Consider the following 23,232-nt stretch of genomic DNA (forward strand, 5'->3'; position numbering starts at 1 on the left):
GCAGTTGTATTCACTCCTTTTCAGTGTTATAAAACAGTCAAGCAAGATGAATATGGCTGGTAATTTATATTAGAAACTTGCATTGAATTATTCTTGGATGACTTATTAAATGAAGGATATTATCAATATTACATCTTGTCATAAATGAAAAACTCCAAGTTTGAATGGGTCTAATCCATTCACTGTTTTATAGGCACACTGGCCTCCAGAGAGAGTCACAAATCCAAATGATGTCTCCGAGTGATGGATTTTATGTTCCTTCTCAGGCATGGGTAAAAGATGTGTGAAATCCTTGGCTGATTAAGGGTTTCCCTTTGACCAAGCACCACAGAACATGAGAAAAAGTTTCATAAGCCTTTCTGGAATTGTTTCTATCCAGCCACCATTATTATGAAAGACAATATCATTAAGTAGTGAATCCTTAAATATGGCTTCAGATAAATAGAAGTATATGAAGCCTCTTATTTCTTTCTTAGTCCCTATGAAATCATTTGATGAAAGAGCCAAGATTTGAAAGTCTAGGCTTTCCTTTACTTGGTGAATATTGGTCAAATACTGTGTGTGTTTGTGTGTGTGTGTGTGTGTGTGTGTGTGTGTGTGTGTATGTTATTGGGAATTAAATCCAGGGAATTTTATCTCTAAACTATACCTCTAGCCCTATTGTAGTTTTTACTTTTAAAATAGGATGTTGCTAAGTTGTTTGAGGATCCAAGTTGCCCAGGCTGGACTCAAACCTGTGATTCTCTTGTTTCAGCCTCCCAAATACTGGAATTACTTGGGTACATCACTACATCCATCTGTGCTTCTTAATAAAACCCAGGGTAGCCGGGCGTGGTGGTGCACTCTCGTAATCCCAGAACTTGGGAGGCTGAGACTGGAGGATCGTGGTTTGCGGACAGCCTCAGCTACTTCGTGAGTCCCTCTGCAACTCAGTGAGACCCGGTTTCAAAATAAAGAATAAAAAAATAGAGCACAGTCTGTAGCTTGGAGGTAGAATGCCCCTGGGTTCCATCCCCAGACCTGCAATAAATAAATAAATAAATAAATAAATAAATAAATAAATAAATGTATGTAAAACCCAGGCTAACTGCAGCATTTTCCTTCTTTGCTTTACCAAAGTCCCTATTATATAATATATTTCTCTTAGATTTGTTATGCCTTGTCTTTCTTTGGTGAACCATAATATCTTTCATATAAGACATAAGCCATTCTGTTTATTATTGTAAATTCTATAAATTTACAAATCCATTCTGTCATTATTGTAAAGGCTTGATGTATCTTCTCTTCTTTAATCCATAATACTTTTAAGGAAGTAAGTTATGTTATTTTCCTACTTGTAAAGTAGAAAAAATAAGGAATAGAGAAAGATTATTAAATTGCCTACAGAAAATGCCTCAGAACTCTAGAATTCTTAAATACAATTCTTCATAAAAGCACTTACATAAAACCATTTCCTAGAGTGAATGCACATTATTTTATCAACTGGAAGAACTTACCAAGTGCTTCTATTGAGGTTTCCTTTCTATTTTCTGGAGTCTCTCTTGTATCCCAATTACTCCCTATCATGCACATATTAAAGAAATACATATGGCCCTTCATGCTCTATGATTGGCCATATCTTTTTATTTTAAGATAATCAGGCTAGAATTTATTTTATTTTTCTGATTAAACCACTTCCAAAGCATCTTTTTAGTGATCACCTTTCTCTTGTTGGCAAGACAGAGTTGGGGAAAGAAAGTCTTCCTTTTCCTTGTCCCTCATCTCCACACTTTGAGAGTCATCTCTGCCCCATTAGCCTGAGAAGAAAGGGTCCTAGATCCTAAACAGACCAGCCAAGCTGATGCAGAACTAGTGAAACTATTTCTATACGTTTCCAAGTCTATGCTGTGCATTTGGAGAGGGGTTTGGAGTGGGAGGGACAGGAGAGAAACTTTGCATAAAGGAATCAAACCTAGAGTTGGAGCCGGGCCAAGTAAGCAGTAAAGGAGATTTTTCAGGCTGAGGGAACAACTTGGCAAGAAGCAAGGAGACTCTATAATATTCCAGAAACTTATAAAAAAAAAAGTCCTATCTAGTTATATTGTGATGGACCTCAATTACTATTTGAAAAACATACCCCAAAAGAGAACAATTCAGAAAATTGTTGCTGAAGGAATGAATTTTCCAAATCTGCACTATTCTTTCTCAAATAGTTCTGAATGCATTTCCAAATAAAGGAAACTTAGATGTTTCAGAATAATAACAAAATGGAACAAAAACCCATGAGTGAAGAAACACAATCATATGTATAAATCCATAAAGAAAACTGGTAGAAGGCAAATGTGATCACAGCGAGTGAAGATAATTCCACAGTGTTCCAACATGATGAAGAATTAGCGACATATCGGAAAGCCTGAAATCACATCAAGAGACTTTATAAATTATTTTTCATTACTAAAGTCATGGGTGTCAAGTATTTAAAACCAGTCATGGTGTAATTGGAGCAGCGGCATGAGCAGGATTGTGGCTTCAGAAGATACTCAGTGGGGAGGCTATGAGACAGGGCCCAGTTAAGGAATGAATGGCCCTTCCACAACCATAGCACATGGTCCAGGAACCAGAGACCTGACATGAGTAAGGTTCACTAAACTAGAGAAGATAATCTGAGTTCTACTAAACAACGACAAAAAAATGGAATCTTCAAAATTATTCCAAGACAAGGATAATTTCCCTCTGAAAATTGACAAGTGAGAGACACGAAACAAAACAAGGACTAATCTAGGACATGTTTTAGTTCACACCAATATTTCATTAAATGAACTGTCTCTTACTCTGGTGGTGTGTGAGTATGTGTGTATGTACTCCCCCCTTCAAAAAAAGACCCAGTGAACTTTAATGTCAAAGTCCCTGTACTGAGGAGTGTAATTTTAGTAATAAGAGTCCAAGGCCTAGAGATAGGAGGAACAGGAGGATGAAACTTAAGGTTGAAGGAGTAGTAGAAGTTTTTTAGAAGCATACATATGCAATGGGTTTCATTGGGTTAGCAACAAACATCAAAATAAAAAATAACATTTTATCTGTAATGCAACTTCAGCATACCTTCCTTGAAAATTCCAGAGCTATGCCGGGCTTGGTAGCACACACTTGTAATCCCCATGCTTGGGAGGTGGAGACAGGAGGATTGTACAGGTTCGAAGCCAGCCTTGCTGGCTTCAGAGACCCTGTTTCCAAATAAAAAGTATAAAATAGGTCTGGGAGTGTAGCCCGGAGGTAGAAGGGTTTCCAGGAATCCCAGTACCACACACACACACACACACACACACACACACACACACACACACACACAATATATATATATATATATATATATATATATATATATATATTTTTTTTTTTTTTTCCAGGGCTTAAGGATTCTGTGTTTTCAGGCTTCTGTTATTTCTTTGTTCCTTAGAGACAAAATTAACAACTATTGTCTCTAAAATAACAACAGTTAGCTGGGCATGGTGGCATACGCTCATAATCCCCGCGCTTGGGAGGTGGAGACAGGAGGATCACATAGGTTCGAAGCCAGCCTTGCTGGCTTAAGAGACCCTGTTTCCAAAAATAAAAAAGTATAAAATAGGTCTGGGAGTGTAGCCCTGAGGTAGAAAGGCTTCCAGGAACCCCAGTACCACCAATAAATAAATAAATAAATAAATAAATAAATAAATAAAATAACAACAGTTAATAAATACTTTCAAAGTATTCACTAGATATCTATGGACAAAGATTCTAGGATAAAGTACCTCCTTAGATATAACAGAATGAAAATAAAATCACACTTTAGTATTTTTTAAAAAGGAATACACATACAAGTCTTGCTACATTTTATATTTCTAATGAATTATAAATTACTTTTTCAAAATTAAAATGTGCAGATTAGTGAAACAGCATGTGAGAAACACTTCATGCCTGTCCTTACAATTTGTGTTTTCATTTAAAACTAACATGAACATATTTGCTTACCATTAACTAGTTTTCTCCAAAGTCATTTTTTATCTCCCATATTTATATTACCAAATATCAATAGTTGAATATCTGGTTTCCTCCTCTTCCTTTCTTCTTATTTACTGCTTTTATAACTTTCCAAGCAGATTTCTAATAAGTTCTATCAATTTTTAAAACTTTTGAAGCTTCAAAGGAGAGCAAGGGAAAACACTAATCTGAATATATTTACAGTGCCAAAATAAAATAAAGCTTATCTTCTTCTTGGCTACGAATTTAAGAACTTAAAATTTTTCTGGGAAAAAAATAACCATTTCTTTTGGTAAAAATTCTAATCAACAAATATGCGTATCTAGTAAGGATGGATGCTCAATGAGATGACCAATAATTACTTTCTATTTTAGATGAAGACCTATCAGACATCACAAAAGATCTATAGATACTCTCTTTTCCCACAATACATCTGTCTTATGGAACATTGATATTTCTGTTATTGAAATACAAAGATGCTGGGCGTGGTGGCGCACTCTTGTAATCCCAGTACCTGGGAGGCTGAGGCAGAAGAACTGCAGTTTCACAACCAGCCTCAGCTACTAATTGAGGTTCTCCACAACTTAACGAGACCCCATTTCAAAAACAAAGAATAAGCCGGGCGTGGTGGCGCACGCTTGTAATCCCCGCGCTTGGGAGGCTGAGACAGGAGGATTGCACAGGTTCGAAGCCAGCCTCAGCTACTTAGTGAGGCTCTCACCTGTTTCCAAATAAAATAGAAAATAGGTCTGGGCGTATAGCCCGGAGGTAGAAAGCCTCTGGGTTCCACTCCCAGTAACACACACACACACACACACACACACACACACACACACACACAGAATAAAAAATAAACACAATCATTGGTGGGAGGGGGGAAGGGAAAAGAGGGGTGGGTGGGAGAGGAACCTAAGTACAGTTTAAATCTATACCATTTATTTTCAATAAAAATATGTATAAGAAAAAAAAGTATTTCAAAATGAAAAAAAAATAATAAGGCTGGGGGTATAGCTAAGTCATGAATGCCCCTGAGTTCAATCCCTAGTACTGCAAGAAAAAAAAAAAATAGAGAAAGAATTAAAAGATTACTTAGGGTAGAGAACATGAAGAACATAAAGTCATGTGTGTGAAACTTAATCTGGAGGTTTAAAAAAATATTTGGTAGTGCTGGGGATGAAACCCAAGGCCTTGGGCATGTTAGGCAAGTGACCTACCACTGGACTATACCACCAGTCCAGGAAGTTTTAATCTAAGAGTTTATTAGGAAACAAAAGAAAAAGGCCTTGTACTCATTTAAGCTTGAATAAAACTTCATTTTGAAACAAATCCTTTAGATGTAAAAATGTATATGTACATGCCTTATGCTCTATTTGACATGTAAAATGTATCCATGAGGCACAGTTCCATACACCTGTGATCCCAGTACTTTGGGAGGCTGAGAGAGGAGGATCATAGGCTCCAGGCAAGTCTCAGGAAATGATCACGACTCTCAGCAACTTAGCGAGACCCGGTTTCCAAAAAGGGGTCCAGGGGAAGACTGGAGGTAGAATGTACTTGAATTCAGTCCCCAATACTAAAATAAGATAGTGTAAAATAAAATAAAATATGTCCTAACTGGACGGTCTCCTTGTCGAATGTTAAGGGAACTAGGCTGAGTGGAGGCGCTGCTTCGTGGGGATCCAAGCCTCTTGAGCAGGAGCTGCGGTGCCTCTCCTGTACCTCCATGCCTCCAGTCTTTCAGCCTCCAGTACTGGCCTCCAACTGATACCTCTGCCACTGCCCTGGGAGTGATTTCACTTCTTGCTTGTCTTCCTTTCTCAACAGACTGAAAGCTAATGTTCTTTCGTGTTTTTATGTCTTCACTTCCTAGCAAAACAATGGAAATAAAGCAAGCCCAACAAAGATGTGCTGAATGAGTTACGCTAAATCATCTCTTTTTACCAAGTTGCCAAACTACTTTTGAGTTAGCAGCTAGAAGTTTGCAACATGTCTGATAGAATACTGGCTTCTGAAAAATATAAAGCCATTCCAAAGGCTCCAGTGTGTGCTATAGCACCATGCTGATAATCTGTTGTTAAGGAACTCATGGTTAGCCGGGCGTGGTGGCACACGCTTGTAATCCCCATGCTTGGGAGGCATAGACAGGAGGATTGCGCAAGTTCAAAGCCAGCTGTGCTAGCTTAAGAGACCCTGTTTCCAAGAACCCCAATACCACCACCAAAAAAAAATAATAATAATAATAACTCATGGCTAAGGTATTTTAGTCAGTGTTATGAAATAAATGCTTTTATGTCTCCCCCACCTGACATGGCCACAAAGTTGATATGTTGAAGTCTACTTCCCAGCATCATAGCTTTCTTTCTTTCTTTCTTTCTTTCTTTCTTTATTTATTTATTTATTTATTTATTTATTTATTTATTTTTGCAGTACTGGGGACGGAATCCAGGGGCATTCTACCTCCAAGCTACACCTCCAGCCACTTTTTACTCTTTATGTTGAAACAGGGTCTCACTGAGTTGCAAAGGGCCTCATTAAATAGCTGAAGCTGTCAGCAAACTGTGATCCTCCTGTCTCAGCCTCCCACATGCTGGAATTACAAGAGTGCACCACCAGGCCCAGCCACATTTTTTTTTAAACAGAGTCTCATGAAGTTGCTGAAGCCCTGGCTAAGTCACTGAGGATGACCTTGAACCTGTGATACTACTGTCTCAGCCTCCAATACTAGGAGGTACCTAGATGTGTGATGGCATTTTGTAGTGGAAATTTGGAATGTAATTGAAACTTAATAATTTTTGTGAGAAACTTCACAAATTGTATTAGTGATCTTCCTAGAAGAGAGACAAAATTATTTGTTTCTGTCTCTGTCTCTTCCTCCTCTCCATCATCTGAGGATACAATGAGAATATGGCTGTCTGCAAACCAATAAGACATTGAATCTATCAGCACCCTCATCTTGGATGTTTCTGCCCCTAGAACTGTCAAAAATAAATTATTATTGCTTATGCCACCTAGTTTATGGTATCTTGTTTTACTAGCCTGAACTAAGACAGGAAAATAGATCATGACATGAGAGTAGCATATAAAAGGAGTTCGAGATAATACCGGCCCTCATACTTATTCTATGTAAAATCAAATTGAGCCCTCTGCATATGATCTTACTATGGAAATAAAGGGGAGACTGTATATTCTCTCAATCCATTTTCTGGTGGTTTTAGAACTTAATCTTCTCTACTTGGGTCAGTAAAGTTGAGAAGATTCAATGACTCTAAGAACAGAGGAGCGAGTAATAAGGTGGTTTTGTGGCTTTGTAAACCATAATTGAAACCCTTACTTTTTAACAGAAAAATTACTTTTACTTATTATTTTTTTAGAGCTAAATAGATCGTTGAACTGTACTCCAATCTCTCACTTTAAACTATGTGTCAATACTATAAACATCAGACTCTGCTAAAGAAGGCTGCAGTATGTCAGTATCAAAGTTGACATGCAGGGCTGGGCTGAATATCTCAATGCATCTTTTTGTAGATAGTATGTTATGCCGGTGGACTTACCCATAGAAAAGGGAGTTATTTACTTCATTTCTGTTTATTTAAAATATCTCAGAAACAATTTGCTGGCAAACCATTTCCACTAACAGGGAAATAGTGACATCTTGTGGAATAATCTAATCTTATCCCAAAGGCTGGTCATTAACATTTCCATGCTCTCAGAATAAGTATTTAAGATACACATTCTCTTTCTTGAGAACAAATGTCCCTTATTGGTTGGATAGACCCCCTAGTATAGATCATGCTACTTGACAATGCTAATACCAATTCTCTTTTGAAAAATAGAAAGATTGAAATTCTTCAATAAATATCCAGAGAACTATAGCAAAAAAAAAAAGAAATAGAAAACAATGATAATAATAACAGCAATTATAAGGATTTCTGTCTCCCATTCTTCTGGCCATTTGAACAAGCAAGCAGAATGGAAAGACAATATGCTATATCTAGATGTATGTGTGTGCACATATATTTCTTTATCTCCTGTAAGGAAATAATTCCTGGGAGGTCAGGCAACATGGAGGAAAATGCAATTTACTTTTCCAGTGTTCAAGAGGACTTGCCCCAGACCTTCATGAATTTTTAAAACTTCAAATGCCTTTGTAGCATATAATTTTTAAAATTAAATTACATACGAATATAAATAGTGAGCCACAAAATGGCCATAAATTATAGGCATGAATGGTGTGTTGGCCTGGAGCCTGAACAGCAGCCAGTATTAATGTTGCCATGATTATTAATTATACTACCTGTTTTGAAATGTGGGTCATTTTCAACTATTGTGAACTACAACTGCTAAGTCAAATAAAGCTAAGGGTCTCCCCTAGGTTACATGGAAGGCAATAATAACAGGTAGCTCCAGTCATAAACTTGTATTCTTATAGACCTGAGTTAGAATCCTAGTTTCATCAGCTGTGTAAAATAAGACAACTAACTGAAATTCTCTGCATCTTCATGTGCTCATCAGTAAGAATAAAATTCAATTGGGTTGTTGTATTAATTGGATAATGTAGGTAAAACATCTTTGTAGAACAACTAAAAAATACTGTTTGTTATAGATATGTTTATTCCATCACTCATTCTCTATGTCACATGGAAAAAACTTTTTTGTTGTATAAAAGTTTCTTGAGGGTATTGCTTTATAGGTAAGAAAGCCCAAAGCCTCACAGCAGTTGAGAACCTGGAGTCCAGAGTCAGATGACTTTCTAGACCAGACCCTGGCTTTGGCATTTACTACCTGTCTGATCTTGGGCAAGCTATTTAATTTTTATGTGATCCAGTTATGTCATTTATACAATGGGGATAAAACTCTACCTTACCTCACTTGGTTCCATTATGAGGATTAAATGTGATAATGCATGTAAAGCTCTTTGAGAATGAACTGGCACAAGGCAAAAGCCATATAAGCATTAGTTCTTAATATTGCATTGTCTGAAATTAAATAGCAATGGATAGAACATTTGGTCTACTCATTAAAATGATCTGAGGAGATGTTGGTGGTGAAGTAGATCTAAGTTGGAGTCCCCAAGCATGAATAACTCAGAAGAAATCATAAGGGTATCTGCTCAGTCTAAGGCCACTGATCAGTGCAGCTTGCTTATCCATTTATGAATACGTATACTCAAGCAGAATATTCAATTCATTTTCCCTTCCTATACAGATATGATTTCAACTTGAACCTAAATTAGGTTCACTGCCAGGATCCAGACATGATTGGGTGTTTCTAGCCAAATGGTAAAGGAGTCTCAACTTTAGCCTATTTGTGTAAGGAATTGAAAAGTTTTTCAGGGAATAACCCATTTAAAAAAAATCACAATTTTGCCTAATAACAGAGTAACAAAGTATAAATTCTCTAAAGGCATAGGTGAGTTTCTGTCATGGGAGTTTGCTCCTAGACTACCTCTTTTATGACTTATATGAGGCTGACACAGGAGGATCACAGGTATGGTATAAGGCCAGCCTCAGCAATTTAGCCAGAGCATCAGCAACTTACTGAGACCTTATTTAAAACTAAAATAGGGCTGGGGGTTTAGCTTGGGGATAGACTGCTTCTAGGTTCAACCTCCAGTGTCAAACAAACAAACAAACAAACAAATCAATAGAGACTAAAGAAAGGGTTTTCCCTGAAGGATAGAAGCATTATAAAAGATGGGAGAAAAATAATAGTAACCAGAAAGAGCTGAATCCAGTGAACATGAGATAATCCTCAGTGTTCTAAATAGGTGAGATGCTGAAAAAGACTGGAGATCTGTGACAGGCAATGGAGTTCAAACCAGAGAAACACAATTTACATTTGTACTTGTCAACCTTATCAAAAGGAAAATATTTAACTATTGATAAAGGAAATTAAAAAAGAAAAAAGAAATCAGAGGAAAGAGGGAAAAGCGTCTGGTTATCTTACCATGAATATGTGGATAAAAGTATAAATAAGTGTATATGGCTGAAAGAACATTTTAACAGAAAGTTAAAAACCCTTCTTATTTTTTCCAGCTAACTTGATCACTGGTTAGCAAGATATCATTGATCAAATCACCTAAACTTTCTCAAACTCAGTTTCCTTATCTTTTCATCATTCATGCATTTATTTATGACATTCACTTTAAAAAAACTCTTGTCATTGATTAAGCACTGAGGTAAGCACAAAATTGCATATGACATCTACCCTATGTTCAAAGTACCTAACAGTCCAGCAGAGAAACCACAGAAGAGACTCAACTGCAAAAGACTGAGGGCACACACTGAGGGAATAAGGTTTTGTGTAGAAGACTTGGGCTAAATGTTTGAAGAATGACTAGAAATCCTGTCCAAAAAATAAATAAATAAAAAATAAGGCGAGGGAGAAGAACATTCATTCTAGGTGTAAGCAGTCTGTATAAATACATTGGGGGTATGAAATACCACGATACCTATCAGAAATAGCAGAATTTCTGCATACTTGAACCCAAGGGCATATTGGGGAAGTAGAGATGAATCTAAAGCAATAGCTAGAGGAAAATAAAAAAGGGTCTGAAGTGGTAAGCCATCTATCTGAAGAGGAAGTTACATTCCATGACTCCTACACTCTGACTTCCATGCAGCATACCTGTTGTGGACACCGAGCTCTCTCCCCTACCATGTAGAATCACAGCACTAGGACTACATGAAACTGGCTCCTAATCCTGATCTGAGACAGGAATCCTGTCAATAGTCCTCTTGAATGATTGTCCACTCTCTTATTGAATACTCCAGTGATAGAGAATTCATTGCTTCTAGAGAGAGCATCTTCTGCCTTTTAGAAAGTAATTACTGGAACTTAAAGTCAACCATGGAAGATTAAAAAACCTACTTATCTCTCTCTTAATCTCCCCAGTTGATGAAAAGCAAGCCAAGAATTATTTAAAGCCTCTCAAGACCTCAGTGAACATCAAGTACATTTTGGAAGTTGATGTGACAGCATAGAGAAGCCTTAAACCTACCAGGGGGCTGATAGACATGAGAAGGGTCAGATACAGCTGAGGTGTGTGGTGAGGCTAAAAAAAAATATATATATTAAAATGTTACATAAGAAGAGTCAGACAACCAGATTACCTTCCTCATCATAAAAAGCTTGTATTTTTCACACAGGCACGAGCATGTTGATTATCAGGCACAGTGGAATGGTAGAAGTGCCAAGAGAAGGATGTTCTGCCCATTGGACACTGAGCAACCTCTACTGGCCACCATCCAACCCCTTTCTAAGATTTCCTGTGGAAATTCACTAGCCTTAAATAAGTACCTCTGATACCTACATTTGGAATTCTTCCTAACTGATCTCTCTTCCAAAATGATGGCTTTGCACTGAGTTCTGTCATTTCCCAAACTCCATTGGTGTGACAACATCTTAGTGTCTTGTCCTAGTGGACACTGTGGTGTGTCACCTGGCGTTGCCTCACCTCAGAATTGAGGTGGTATTCCTACCTACTGGAAGTGCCAATGGCTAAGGGATTATACCTGATTGTTCCTCAGATGGAGAAAGCTGCCTTTCCTATGGTCAAGCCTATTCCTGAAGATAGTCCAAATCTAATACTGCATAGATGTCGTGTAAATAACCCAGCTCTCTCACTTCAGTTTAGCTAATCTCTGAGGAACCTTTTCCAAGCTCCAAAGCTTTTTTTTTTTTTTTATATAGCAATGGTTTGAAAGTGCACACCAAATTGCAGGTGTTAGAAACTTAATCCCCAATACAACCTTGTTAAAAGGTGGGCCCTTTAAGAGATTAGTAGATTATTTTTTTAATCACCATAGTGGATTTGTAACAAAACCAAGTTTGATCTCTTCTTGTTCTCTCGTGTCTCTCACTCTTTGATGCCTTCTGCCTTGTTATAATACAGCAAGACAACACTGGGCAAATGCAGCCCTCTGGATCTTGGACTGGAACCCCAGCCTCCAGAACCATAAGAAATCTATTTGTTTGTTTATTTACTTTATCATTCATTCATTCATTCATTGTGATAGTGGTAATTTAATCCATGGTTGTTCTACCACAGAGCTGCATCCCAGCCATTTTTACTTTTTATTTTAAAACTGAATCTAAGTTGGTAAAGATCTTGCTATGTTGCTAAGGATAGTGTTTAACAGCAATCTTCCTATCTCAGCTCCCAAGTACTGGGATTACTGGCATGTGCCACTGCACCTTCTAATTTTTTCATCTTCTTTTTATTTTTTTATTTTTTAAGTCTAACAATAAAGACTGAGTTCAAATCAGTACATGGGGAGGAGCAATTGAACTGAGATAGATAATTCAGAAAAGAATCAAAACCAATTATTTAAAACTTAAAATGCTATATTCATAAAATTAAAAACAGGAGGCTATTAGAACATAACTTTCAGTGAACAAGGAAGAGCTCTTGAGAATTCAAAATGCAGTAATGGAAATAACAATTTTGCTAGACTGAAATATAAAATTATTCAACTCTCCATACTATAGAACAAAATACAAAATGATAGACAATATGAAAGTCAACATGAGAAAATTAGAAAATCAGGAGGCACAATGTTTGACTAATGAGAGTTAGTTAGTGGAAGGGCAAATTTTGTTTTTGAAAAAATAATAAGGAATGAAAAAACTTTCTCTTAATGGAAAGCCAAAAGTTTTCAAAGGGCTCTGTAAAATGAATAAAGATGTTCCACACCAATGCACATCATCAAGAAATTTTAGGCTAACAATAAAATTAAGAAGTTACTGAAAGCTTCCCAGAAGGGAAACAAACAAAAACACAGAATATGTAAAAGTTTATGTTTCTTAAAAAATAACCCTTGTAAGTAAGAACAGTAGTGTTATCAAAGTCTTCAAAATTTAAAGGGAATATAATTTCCCATCTAGAAGTCTAAGAATTATCAAATTTAGGGAGAAATAGATGGTATTATAGCTTGTATTTTGAAAATCCCCCAAGGATTTCTGTGTTAAAGGCCTTCTCTTCTCCTGCAGTGCTGATATTGGAAGGTGGTGGAACCTTTAAGAGGTGGGGCAGAGTGAGAAGAAGTCATGTCTTTGGGAGTGGGCCCTTGCAGAGAATATTAGGAACTTGGTCCCAGCCTCTCCTTCTTGCTTCCTGGCTGCCATGAGGGAAAAAGCTGTACTCCATCTCATATCCCCCACAGTAATGTGCATCCTTGTTATAGGCCCAAATGTAACTAGGCCCCAAATCCATGGACTGAAACCTCTAAAAGACCAAAATAAACCTTTTATCCTTGTCAGTTGATTGTCTCAAGAATAATGTCACATTGGCTGAAAGGTGACTGACACAAGTGGTCAGTTTTTAAAATTACTATTTTTCATGCATCCTTTCTGATGAAGCTATTGGGGAAAATGTTCCATACAAACAGGAAACCAGAACAAGAAAGAAGATAATAAAATATTAAGAAAAGAAGCAAAGAGATTTGTGAAGATCATAGCAGCATCAAGATTGGAGCCAGAAAGTTTAGGGCTTCAGAGAGTTTTGCTAAGAAAAAGTTGTGCTGAGAAATAAACTAACATTGTTTCATTGTATTGATTGAAGTCTTATTGTATTCAAGTGTTATTGTATTGACTGAAGTCTGACAAATAGTTTTAAGATGAGTTAACAAAAGGTACCTGTGGGGGGACAAATAAAAATAAAACAGTTATTAATTCTAGGGAAGACAAAACATTGTGCAAGACAGAAAAAATAATCATAAAAATTGTTGTGATCTAGTCATAAGTATTTATAGGAGGTGCATCCTGAATAATAACTTAAACATAAAAACACTTAGTTAAATTGGTAGGATGAGAGAAAAGGAAGGGGAGGTAATAGCCTAGCACCAAATGTCCCTGCTCTCCAGACTTCATAAGGTTTCAATTCTTAAAGCAGAGTATGTTCACTTAGAAAATAGAGGGAAATATCCAAAGAATTAATGAAAAATTTCCTACAGGTTGTCTCTGGGGAGCAAGGATTAGGCTTGGGATAGAAAAGATAACTAGTTTTTAATTATAAGCTTTGCATTATTATTTGCCTCTTTAAAACACATATGCACATACATACATATAAAAAATATATTGATAAGTTTTTAGAAGAAAGATTATCTTTGTTTTGCTAACTTAATGATTAACATCTGCCTCCCTAACTTGTGGTCCTAATTATATTCTCTGGAGATTTATGTACAAAAACAAAATAATAGTTTCTCTTCATCATGACTCTTCTTTAAGAACTTTAAGTTCTTTTTTGCATTTCATGGGCTGAAATTTCCCAGTTTATTTGATCAAATCTCTTGTCAAATCTTTTCCTTTCCCTACCTAATTATTTTTTTCTGTGCTCAATACAGAGGTGTCCAGAGCTGATAATAATACTTTAAATATAGTCTATCTAATTTATAACAACATTATCACTCTCTCATTCTGTATACTATAATCCATTAAAAGCAACAAAGATCACATTAACTTTCTTAGAAGCCAAACCACATCAACAATACAATATATAAGTCGTTTCTATATCTGTGATTTTCAGGCACCTAATATATGAGTAGGATTTGGTTTGGGTTTTTTTTTTTTTTTTAGTGGAGGGTCTTATATTTAGCTCTATCAAAGTGTGGCTTATTAAAGTCACCTTTCTGTCAAATTAAAAAAAATACTTGGTTCTTATTTGCAGAAGATACTAGCTAGCTCTTCCAAATTTGTGTCACTCAAATTTGATAACTATACTTTCAATCAGGTCTCAAATATAAATGAGGAGAAACACCAATCCTAACAAGGCCAAAGCCCTCAGCTACCTGAATGCACTCAAGTTATCAACCATCTGTCAGCCAACTTCAAGTCACAAATTGTCCAACTATTAGAAGTTAGCCAAATCTTGCCCTCATACACCAAGTAGATGATAGTTTCTATTTAGCCATTTTAATCTTGTTATTAAGAAGGTAAATTGATATAATTAAACAAACCTTTTGCTTTCTTCTCTGATAGAAATTATTATGAAACAAATAACTACTATGCTTCCTACTTTGATAGATGATCAAAGCACTGTTGCTTGGCTGGCCATTTGACTGACTTCTTATAGTGACAGATCTGGGAGGCAGATTTTGATTGTTGGCTCTTAAGTTCTAGCTGTTTTCTAGAAGTAGGTCAGTGTCTTGGACTATATCATCATCATTATTATTATTGTTATCTTAATGTAAGTTTGCAAATAAAAGATACTTAGCCTTATTCGTATACCCTGTCATCCCACCTGGATATGGGTTCTCTCAGTCCTGGAGGTCGTGCCATAGATTTTTAAATTGCAATGAGCAAACCTTGCCCTCCACAGGCCTGGCTATTCCCTTTGCTTTCTGACAACTGACTGAGGATACAGCTTTAAGCCTTTGATATTCCCAGGCAAAGAGTCTGTGCTTTGACATTTGCATTTATCTCATTATGTTTGATTGGCATATTGAGATCCATAAGCTAGTGGTTAATATATTGCCAAGGATTCTTAATTAAGCTGGTTGTGCAAAAAAGGCATCCGAGTCTCTGGAGAAATGTATAATCTTTGCCAGTCATTCACTTTGAATTTGCCTTGCTGCCCTGGTGGCAAAGCAGCCCACAGTGCTATAGGGAAAGTCGGAGGCTCAACACAACCAGCAAAGGCTTGCAGAACCTGGTCCTGCCATCTGAAATGGGAGGGAGGGGAAGGAAAGAGGCAGCCGAGCAGAATACCTATGTTCATATTCCTCATGGACTGATAGATGAGGGAGAACAAAATACAGAACAGGTAAAGTGTCTTGTCATTCTCCAAGGAATTATGAAACATTAACATGTATACTTTATAATTTTTTTACTAGCCTTTTCATGAAATTGATAGTTTAGAAAGCTGAGACAAAAGTGAACAAATATAACATTAAAAAAATCCTCACTGTGTCAAAGCAACTGTAAGCACTCCCTTCATGGTTCAATGGTTTGCACAGTTTGTGGCTCAGACCAGCAGCATCAGCATCACCTGAACACTCAAGAGAAATGCAAATGCCCAAGTCCCACCCAAACCCATTTAAGCCTAAACTTTACAAAGGGGGCCCAGCAGTCTGCATTTTCACAAGGCTTTCAGATGTCATACACACTCAAGTTTCAGAACCACAGCAATAAAGGAACCACTGAGATTTTTCCAAGATGGGAATCTGTCAAAGGAGATGATTGAGTGATTTAGAGCAAGGTGAGGATAGTTCATATACACAGGTGATCATGCTCCCTGGCCCGTATTTTCCTCTTCTGCCTGCATTGGCATCCTCTTGTGCGGCTAATGCCACAAGGTCCCCAGTGTATTATCAGGTAGCTTCAGGAGCTCGTTTCAGGAATGAGGCCCTGTTGACTCATTACCTGTGAAAGTAACTTCTACCTCTGCTTTTTCCTTCTTCTCCCTGCCCTATGACCAGGAGCCTTAGGGAAAGCATGAAATATGTAGACTCCAGATCCTGTGCATACATCTCTTTCCCAGCTTCCCTCCCCCTCTCATTCAGTATTCCTGCAGGCATCCCTTTATGGCCTGACTTCAGCAGGCTGCTGCTGTTTAAATGTGGGTCATGCAATGAGTACGGTGCTGCTGGGAGTGATGCTACGCTGCTTCCCTTGTACCCTGTTGATTTCAAATGATCCTGCTCTCAGTTTTGTTCCAAACCTCTAGGTAACACTTTCCTGGCACACCCTGGCTGAGGCATCTCAGCTCTGCCATGCCCACTGAGAATCGGGTAAATATAGAGCATGCATATTGGGCATTAGTCCAGCAAGGGTCTGGTGGCATTCTCCTTATTTATCATATACACAAAATATCCCCATGGCATGCATCCCTGCACAGTAATTGCTGTTCTAAGAGGCGTTTGGGCACATGCTGTAACAAACGCATCTAAATCTTTCTGATCTGTGGATTCCCAGGCTGTTTTCCTCTTTCTGTTCACTCAGTGAGCCTAACCTTTGCCAAACAACTGCAGAGCTATGTCCTGGCCATGGGTTTTGTTTGCTGCCTTTAGTCATTTTCAGTTTCTTAGTCGAAGCAAACACAAGGGTAAAAGTCAATGGGAAGCAGATTTAGGTGAGCTCCACCCGGTCCATGCTTACTGCCAAGAAATCCTGTGTGTGCACAGGGCAAGCAAGGACTTCTGTTCTGATTTGGAACACCATAAATCAAATAACTACGATGCAGCCACCCTGAAGACTGCTGACATGGTCCCCTCCCAATATTTACTGCCAAGAGTAAGAACTTGCAGTACCAATATGAAGACACTGCCTGCACCTGGCGAAGTATTTTTGGTTTGTCAGAAAATCTAGCAGCTGTCTTTGTTTGATATTACGGTTGTTCAGTTACTGTCCCAGTGCCATCTGCTTGACAATCATCTCTTAGCAAATCCCATCAGAGTGGGGACCACAGTAGAAGCCATAGACCTCATACTACATGATTCTTTTCTCTTTAACGCCACTGTCTGCCTTTCTTCCTACGTGTGAGCTGTTAAATATTTTATAGATGGAGGTGGTGAGGGAGGCGGTGGTTTCATAGGAAATGTATTACAGTTAATTAAGTTGTTACTTTATGTTTATAAAGATGCATGGAGCCTGGAGCAGTACTTGGGAGGCTGAAGACAGGAGGACTGCAGGTTTTAGGTAAAGCTCAGCAACTTAGTGACACCCTCAGTACCTTAGGAAGAGGCTTATCAACTTAGCAAGTTCTTGGCTCCGAATTTAAAAAATAAAAATAAAAAGGGTTGGGAGTGTAGCTCAGAGGTAGAATACACCTGGTTCAACCCCCAATTTCAAAAAAAGAAAGAGAAGAAGGAAAGGGAGAGGGAGAAGACAAGAGGGAGAGGAGAGGTGAGGAGAGGAGAGGAGAGGAGAGGAGAGGAGAGGAGAGGAGAGGAGAGGAGAGGAGAGGAGAGGAGAGGGATGCATTGGATGGTACCCTTGCCTTCATCAAGCTTATATCCTCCTGCACCATTTAGGAATAATGAGGGGAGATTTCCCTTATAATCAATTTGATTCTACCATCTCACTCAAAGTATCAGAATGGCTTTCTCCCTGCTTATTTACAAACACACTCATGTTAATGGGTGTGTAGTTGGCCCTTCCTATACCTAAGTGGCATATTTGTAAATTAAAACGACTGTGAGTGAAAGCTTTTCAGAAAAACTAATTGCATCTGAACATATACAGACTATTTTTCATATCATCATGTCCTAAAAAATATAGTATAACTACTTAACATAATATTTACATTGTATTAGAAATAATAAGTAGTCTAGAGATTATTTAAAGTATACCAGGTCAGGTGTGGTGGTGCATTCCTTGTAATCCCAGTATGTGGGAGGCTGAGACAGAAAGATTGCAGATTTAATAAGGCTAGACACAGTAACTTACTGAGAACCTGTCTCAATATAGAAATACAATAGGGCCGGGGATGTACCTCAGAGGTGGAGTGCCTCTGGGTTCAGTCTGCAGTACCTCCTCCCCCACACACAAGTAAATTATATCAGAGGATGTGCATAAGTTATATGCCAAATACTAATTGTACAGGAATTGAGCATTCACAGAACTCGTCATCCCCTGAAAGTCCTGGAACCAATGCTTTTTTTGTCTAAAATCTGACTTGTCTATTATTACTATAGGCACAAAATTTTCCTGTGGGTTAATATTTTTCTAGTATGTATTTCCCAATTCCACAGTTTTAACTTTTCTATATCCTTAGGTTTTGGATGTTTCTCTTTTAAACAGTATAACTAGATTTTCAAAAGTTCATTTAGAAATTTTTTTCTTTTAATTTAATGTTTATCTATTTTAATGTATATAATTACTAATTACTTGGGATTTAAATCAGTCTTTCATTCGCCTGCTTAATAAATATTCTCTGTAGGTTACTTTTGTCCTGATACACACCTCTAGAATTTTTCTTTTTTCTTTCTATTTTGGTTCCATTCTTTTAATGGTTATTCTAAAAATGCCAATGTGTGTATAATGAAATTGATCAAAATATTTATTCTTCTCATATTACAGAAGGGCACAAGAATCATATTTAACGCTTTTCCAGGTAGTTTGATTCAATAACATTTAGCTTCATTAGACAATTATAACTTTATATGATCAATATTTATTTACATTTACTCACATGATTGTGTTTTTCCTCTCTATTTCCTTGATTCCTTTTCTTTTTTTTCTTTTTTTTTTTTGGTTTTTATTTTTTTGCGGGTCTGGGGATGAAACCCAGGAGCATTTGACCTCCGAGCTACACCGCCTGCCCTATTTTTTATTCTTTATTTTTAAACCAGGTCTCACTGAGTTGCAAAGGGCCTCACTAAGTAGCTGAAGCTGTCCATGAACCACAATCCTCCAGTCTCAGCCTCCCGAATGCTGGGATTACAAGCGTGAGCCACCACCCCTGGCTCTTAATTCCTTTTTGTATTTCACAACTTTTTCTGGGTTCATTTTCATTCTTCCAAAACAATTTTAAACTATCCTTTAGAAACATATTATTATTAACATTTTTTTGTGGTACTGGAATTCCTGGAAACCCTTCTACTTCTGGGCTACACTCCCAGACCTATTTTTATATATTTATTTGGAAACAGGGTCTCTTAAGCCAGCGAGGCTGGCTTCAAACCTGCATGATCCTCCTGTCTCCGCCTCCCAAGCACGGGGATTACAAGCGTGTGTCACCATTCCCAGCTATTAATAATTTTTCTTTTGACATAGAATCATAGATGTTTTAGAATTCTTGAATAAGTCTCATATCTGAAATATACCTTTGTTTACTATCACTGCTGCTTCTTACTTAAATTGTCTTGGTTCCTTTTTGCCCACTTTGACAAAATTGTGAGGTAGGTTTCTTTCTTTCCTTCTTCCTTTCTTTCTCTCTTTTGTTCTTTTATCCTTTCTTTCTTTTTTTCCTAAATTACTTAAGGATTCTCTATGGCCTAGGATGAATTTATCCTCCATCAGAGGCATCTGATGGTACAACTAGTTAGAAAGAGCCTCAAACCTGTGGAAAATAAGTGGAAATATTTACCTCCTGTCATAAAATTTTAGATTCCCCCCTTCAATATGTTCTCCTACTTCACTGCTCCCTAAGGCATATTTTTCTGTTTAAGGAGAAAGAATAAAATAGCTTTAGTTATAGCATGCCCTAATCTCAGGGTGGAGCCTTTTATGTCATAGTTGAATGTGGAAGAGAATCTCTTATAAACTACAAAAAAGATTTTTTGTAAAAACTAAAACAAAACCTTGGGTTTTAAATTCTGGGTCCCTTGCCAATAGAGGCTGGGGGTATATCATTTTTAGTTATCCTCAGCACAAAACAAAATGGAGCTTTAGTGTACTCTTATATTTCACTCTATTTACTTAATTCTCTAGGTTTTGACTTTCCCAGATTATTTAGTTTGGTTGTGGTAATATAAGCACACACACACACACACACACACACACACACACACACACTGATTGCATTGTATTTTAACATTTTCAGCAAGATGCAATAATCCAAATAATCTAACACACCATTCCCAGGAACAGAACTCTTTCAAGCCAATTTTGTAAAAAGCAGAAATCACAGATTTCTGTGCTTTCCTGCTTGGCCCCAATCTAGTGTATGCAAGCCTCTTCGTAGTTGTGACCACTGCTCTAAAGACCAAACTATCCTTAGTGTGTGCTGTTCTAAAGCCCAGGTTTAGAGAGAATAAGAGATCATTGGATTCATTTGCTTGTAGATCTATAACTACCTTCTTCAGTCAGATTTATCTATAATACAGCTTATATCTGTCCTCCAGCTCTCTGCTTCTTACATCTTATTCTCAATCGCTTTCCAAACTTGAATAAATAAATACAAAGAACAGTTACCCACCCTGCTTGTCTCTCACTCCTCCCTAAAAAAATATCATAATATTTTATATTTTAAAAATTACTTCTCCATTTATTTCTTGGCTAAGCATACATGAGAAATTATGAAAAGATTGATAATAAAGAAATCGTGCTTGTTACTTGTGGTAACTGAGACAGAGAAGAGCACTAGTTAACATTGTTTTTACTACTCTGTCAACCAGACAGTAACTTGATGATCCCTAACACTATGGCAAATAGTGCACAGGAGACTCCTTGCTGTGGTATGTGCCTCAAGACAAATTTGCTACCAAGTTTTCTTTCTAAGACAACTAAGGTCATGCCACACAGCAGTGTTTCCTTTCAGCACTTAAATTCAGTGATTGCTCTAAACTTTAAATATGTTAAAAATGCATTTGAGAACTTTGCATTTCTTTGATCTTTTTAGCCAGAGGATAAAAAGAAACTTAAGAAATAACTGCAGAAATCTCCAGGACATAAAATGGGAATTAAAACTATATATAAATGAAAATGCTATATACATATTCCTATATTGCTTATCCTAGAAATGTATCCATTGCTTATCCTAAAATATATTTAAATTTACTATTCACAAGAGCTTTGTTCCCTGTGCACTCCATATTATTCTGTTTTCTGGTGCCTGGGACAGGTTACACCATACCAGCAGCCACTGTAACTCAATTACCAGTCCTCTCCTATCAGTTATGCACTGTGAGACAGCATCATATTGGGTAGCTAAAGAGTCTGTGCTGGAGTGTAAAAAAGTTAAAAGGTCAGAAAGGTAAACAGAATCAGGACCATTGAGAGCTTTATAGGTCATTAAAAGGATTTTAAAAGCCATATGCTGTCTTCCAGGCAGCCAAGATAAAGATTGTAAGATGGGAGAAATATGATCCGTAGATCAAGTCCTAGTAACAACGCTGGCAGCAGCAGCATTCAAAACCATCTGTAGCCAGTTTAGCAAACAATCTGGAACACCACCAGGAACAAATTAAAATAGTCAATCCTGGAAGAAATGAAAGCTTAGCATGGGTGAGTGAAATGCTGCTTGCTAGAGAACGCAGAGCCCGTAATCTTACAATATTCTAGAAACCATAAAAAGAATTTTTTCACCACCAATGTAATATGGAGATTTAAAGTTAAATTGAGGGCCATAAAGAGAAACATGCATAACAGAACTGCAACTCCATGGCAATGAACACGGATCCCGATCCCAGTGGTCTTGAGGCATAAAGTATAATTCAACCAGGAAGGGAATGAGTTCATCGCTGCAGTGATCTGAAGGGACTCTGCTCACCTGGACAGCCCTAGAAGTCATATCAAGGACAAACATAGGCTTGGGTACAGCAAATGATAATACCTAATGTGGATGTTCAGACAGAACTTCATGAAAACAACATGGTTTGTTGACACTTGTTGAAAATGAACTCACATCATTTAGAAAATCTCTATTTCTTAAATGGTAATCAAAAATAGAAACAAGCAAACAAGTATGATCATTAACATTTACTGAAGGCTTCCAAAATTCCAGTGCCATGAGTTTCATATAAAGCTTTATATTAAGTCCAAGATAATTTTGACACCATGGAGTATTATTATTACCTTGGGGTTTTTTTTTCAGCTAAATGCCAATATCTCCTATACCTCCACTTCTTAATACTTCAATAATACTGCTCAGAGAAGAAAGACTATGCCCTCTCTTTTGCAATCACTCAACCAGGTAATTTCAAAAAGCATGGGAATTGCACATTGCATTCTATGTGTAGAAATAGATGGAATCAGATATCTCTGATGATATAAATGGACTAGCAAAGTAATGTTATTATCCCCAAGAAAGCCAAGCCCCCAGTAACTTTAGTAGCTCAAATTTTACTATGGTTTTAAAGTCAAAATTTGTACTCTGCTACTTAAAAATTATACATAAAACTAACCACAGTGTGGTTCAAAGTTTAACCTGAGTCCTAGAACCATCTCTCTTTGGCAGTGATAAAATTCTCAGATAGGAATGGCTGAGGAAATTCCTTCATTCTGAGCTTGCCTATGTTTCCTCTTGAATCCATCAGATTCTGTGGTAGACACTGAAATACATCTTGAGCCCACTGTGCCAACCTACTCTCCATATACAATGTGTGTGTGTGTGTGTGTGTGTGTGTGTGTGTGTGTGTGTGTGTGTTGAAGTCCTGGGGATTGAACTCGGGGGTATTCTACCTCCAAGCTACACCCCTTACAGGGTGTCACTAAGTTGTGGAGGGCCTCACTAAGTAGCTGAGGCTGGCTGCAAACCCAATTCTCCTGTCTCAGCCTCCCAAGTACTGGGATTACAAGTGTGTGCCACCACACCTGGCTCTGCTCTCCCCATTTTGCTATCACCCACTACTTATT

The 23,232-nt window shown here is 37.4% G+C and overlaps 1 pseudogene across 1 annotated transcript in view; it reads left to right on the forward strand.

Moving 5' to 3' along the window:
* LOC308262295 (rRNA-processing protein FCF1 homolog) overlaps positions 1-23,232 on the forward strand; it is a 56,649-nt pseudogene that overhangs the window by 30,494 nt on the left and 2,923 nt on the right. Inside the window, exon 3 of the transcript in view lies at positions 11,418-11,600. The product of the transcript in view is annotated as an rRNA-processing protein FCF1 homolog (transcript). The remainder of the gene's footprint in view (positions 1-11,417; positions 11,601-23,232) is intronic.

This window comes from Muscardinus avellanarius (genome assembly GCF_963383645.1).
Source record: "Muscardinus avellanarius genome assembly, chromosome: 4".
Taxonomy (NCBI): Eukaryota; Metazoa; Chordata; class Mammalia; order Rodentia; family Gliridae; genus Muscardinus; species Muscardinus avellanarius.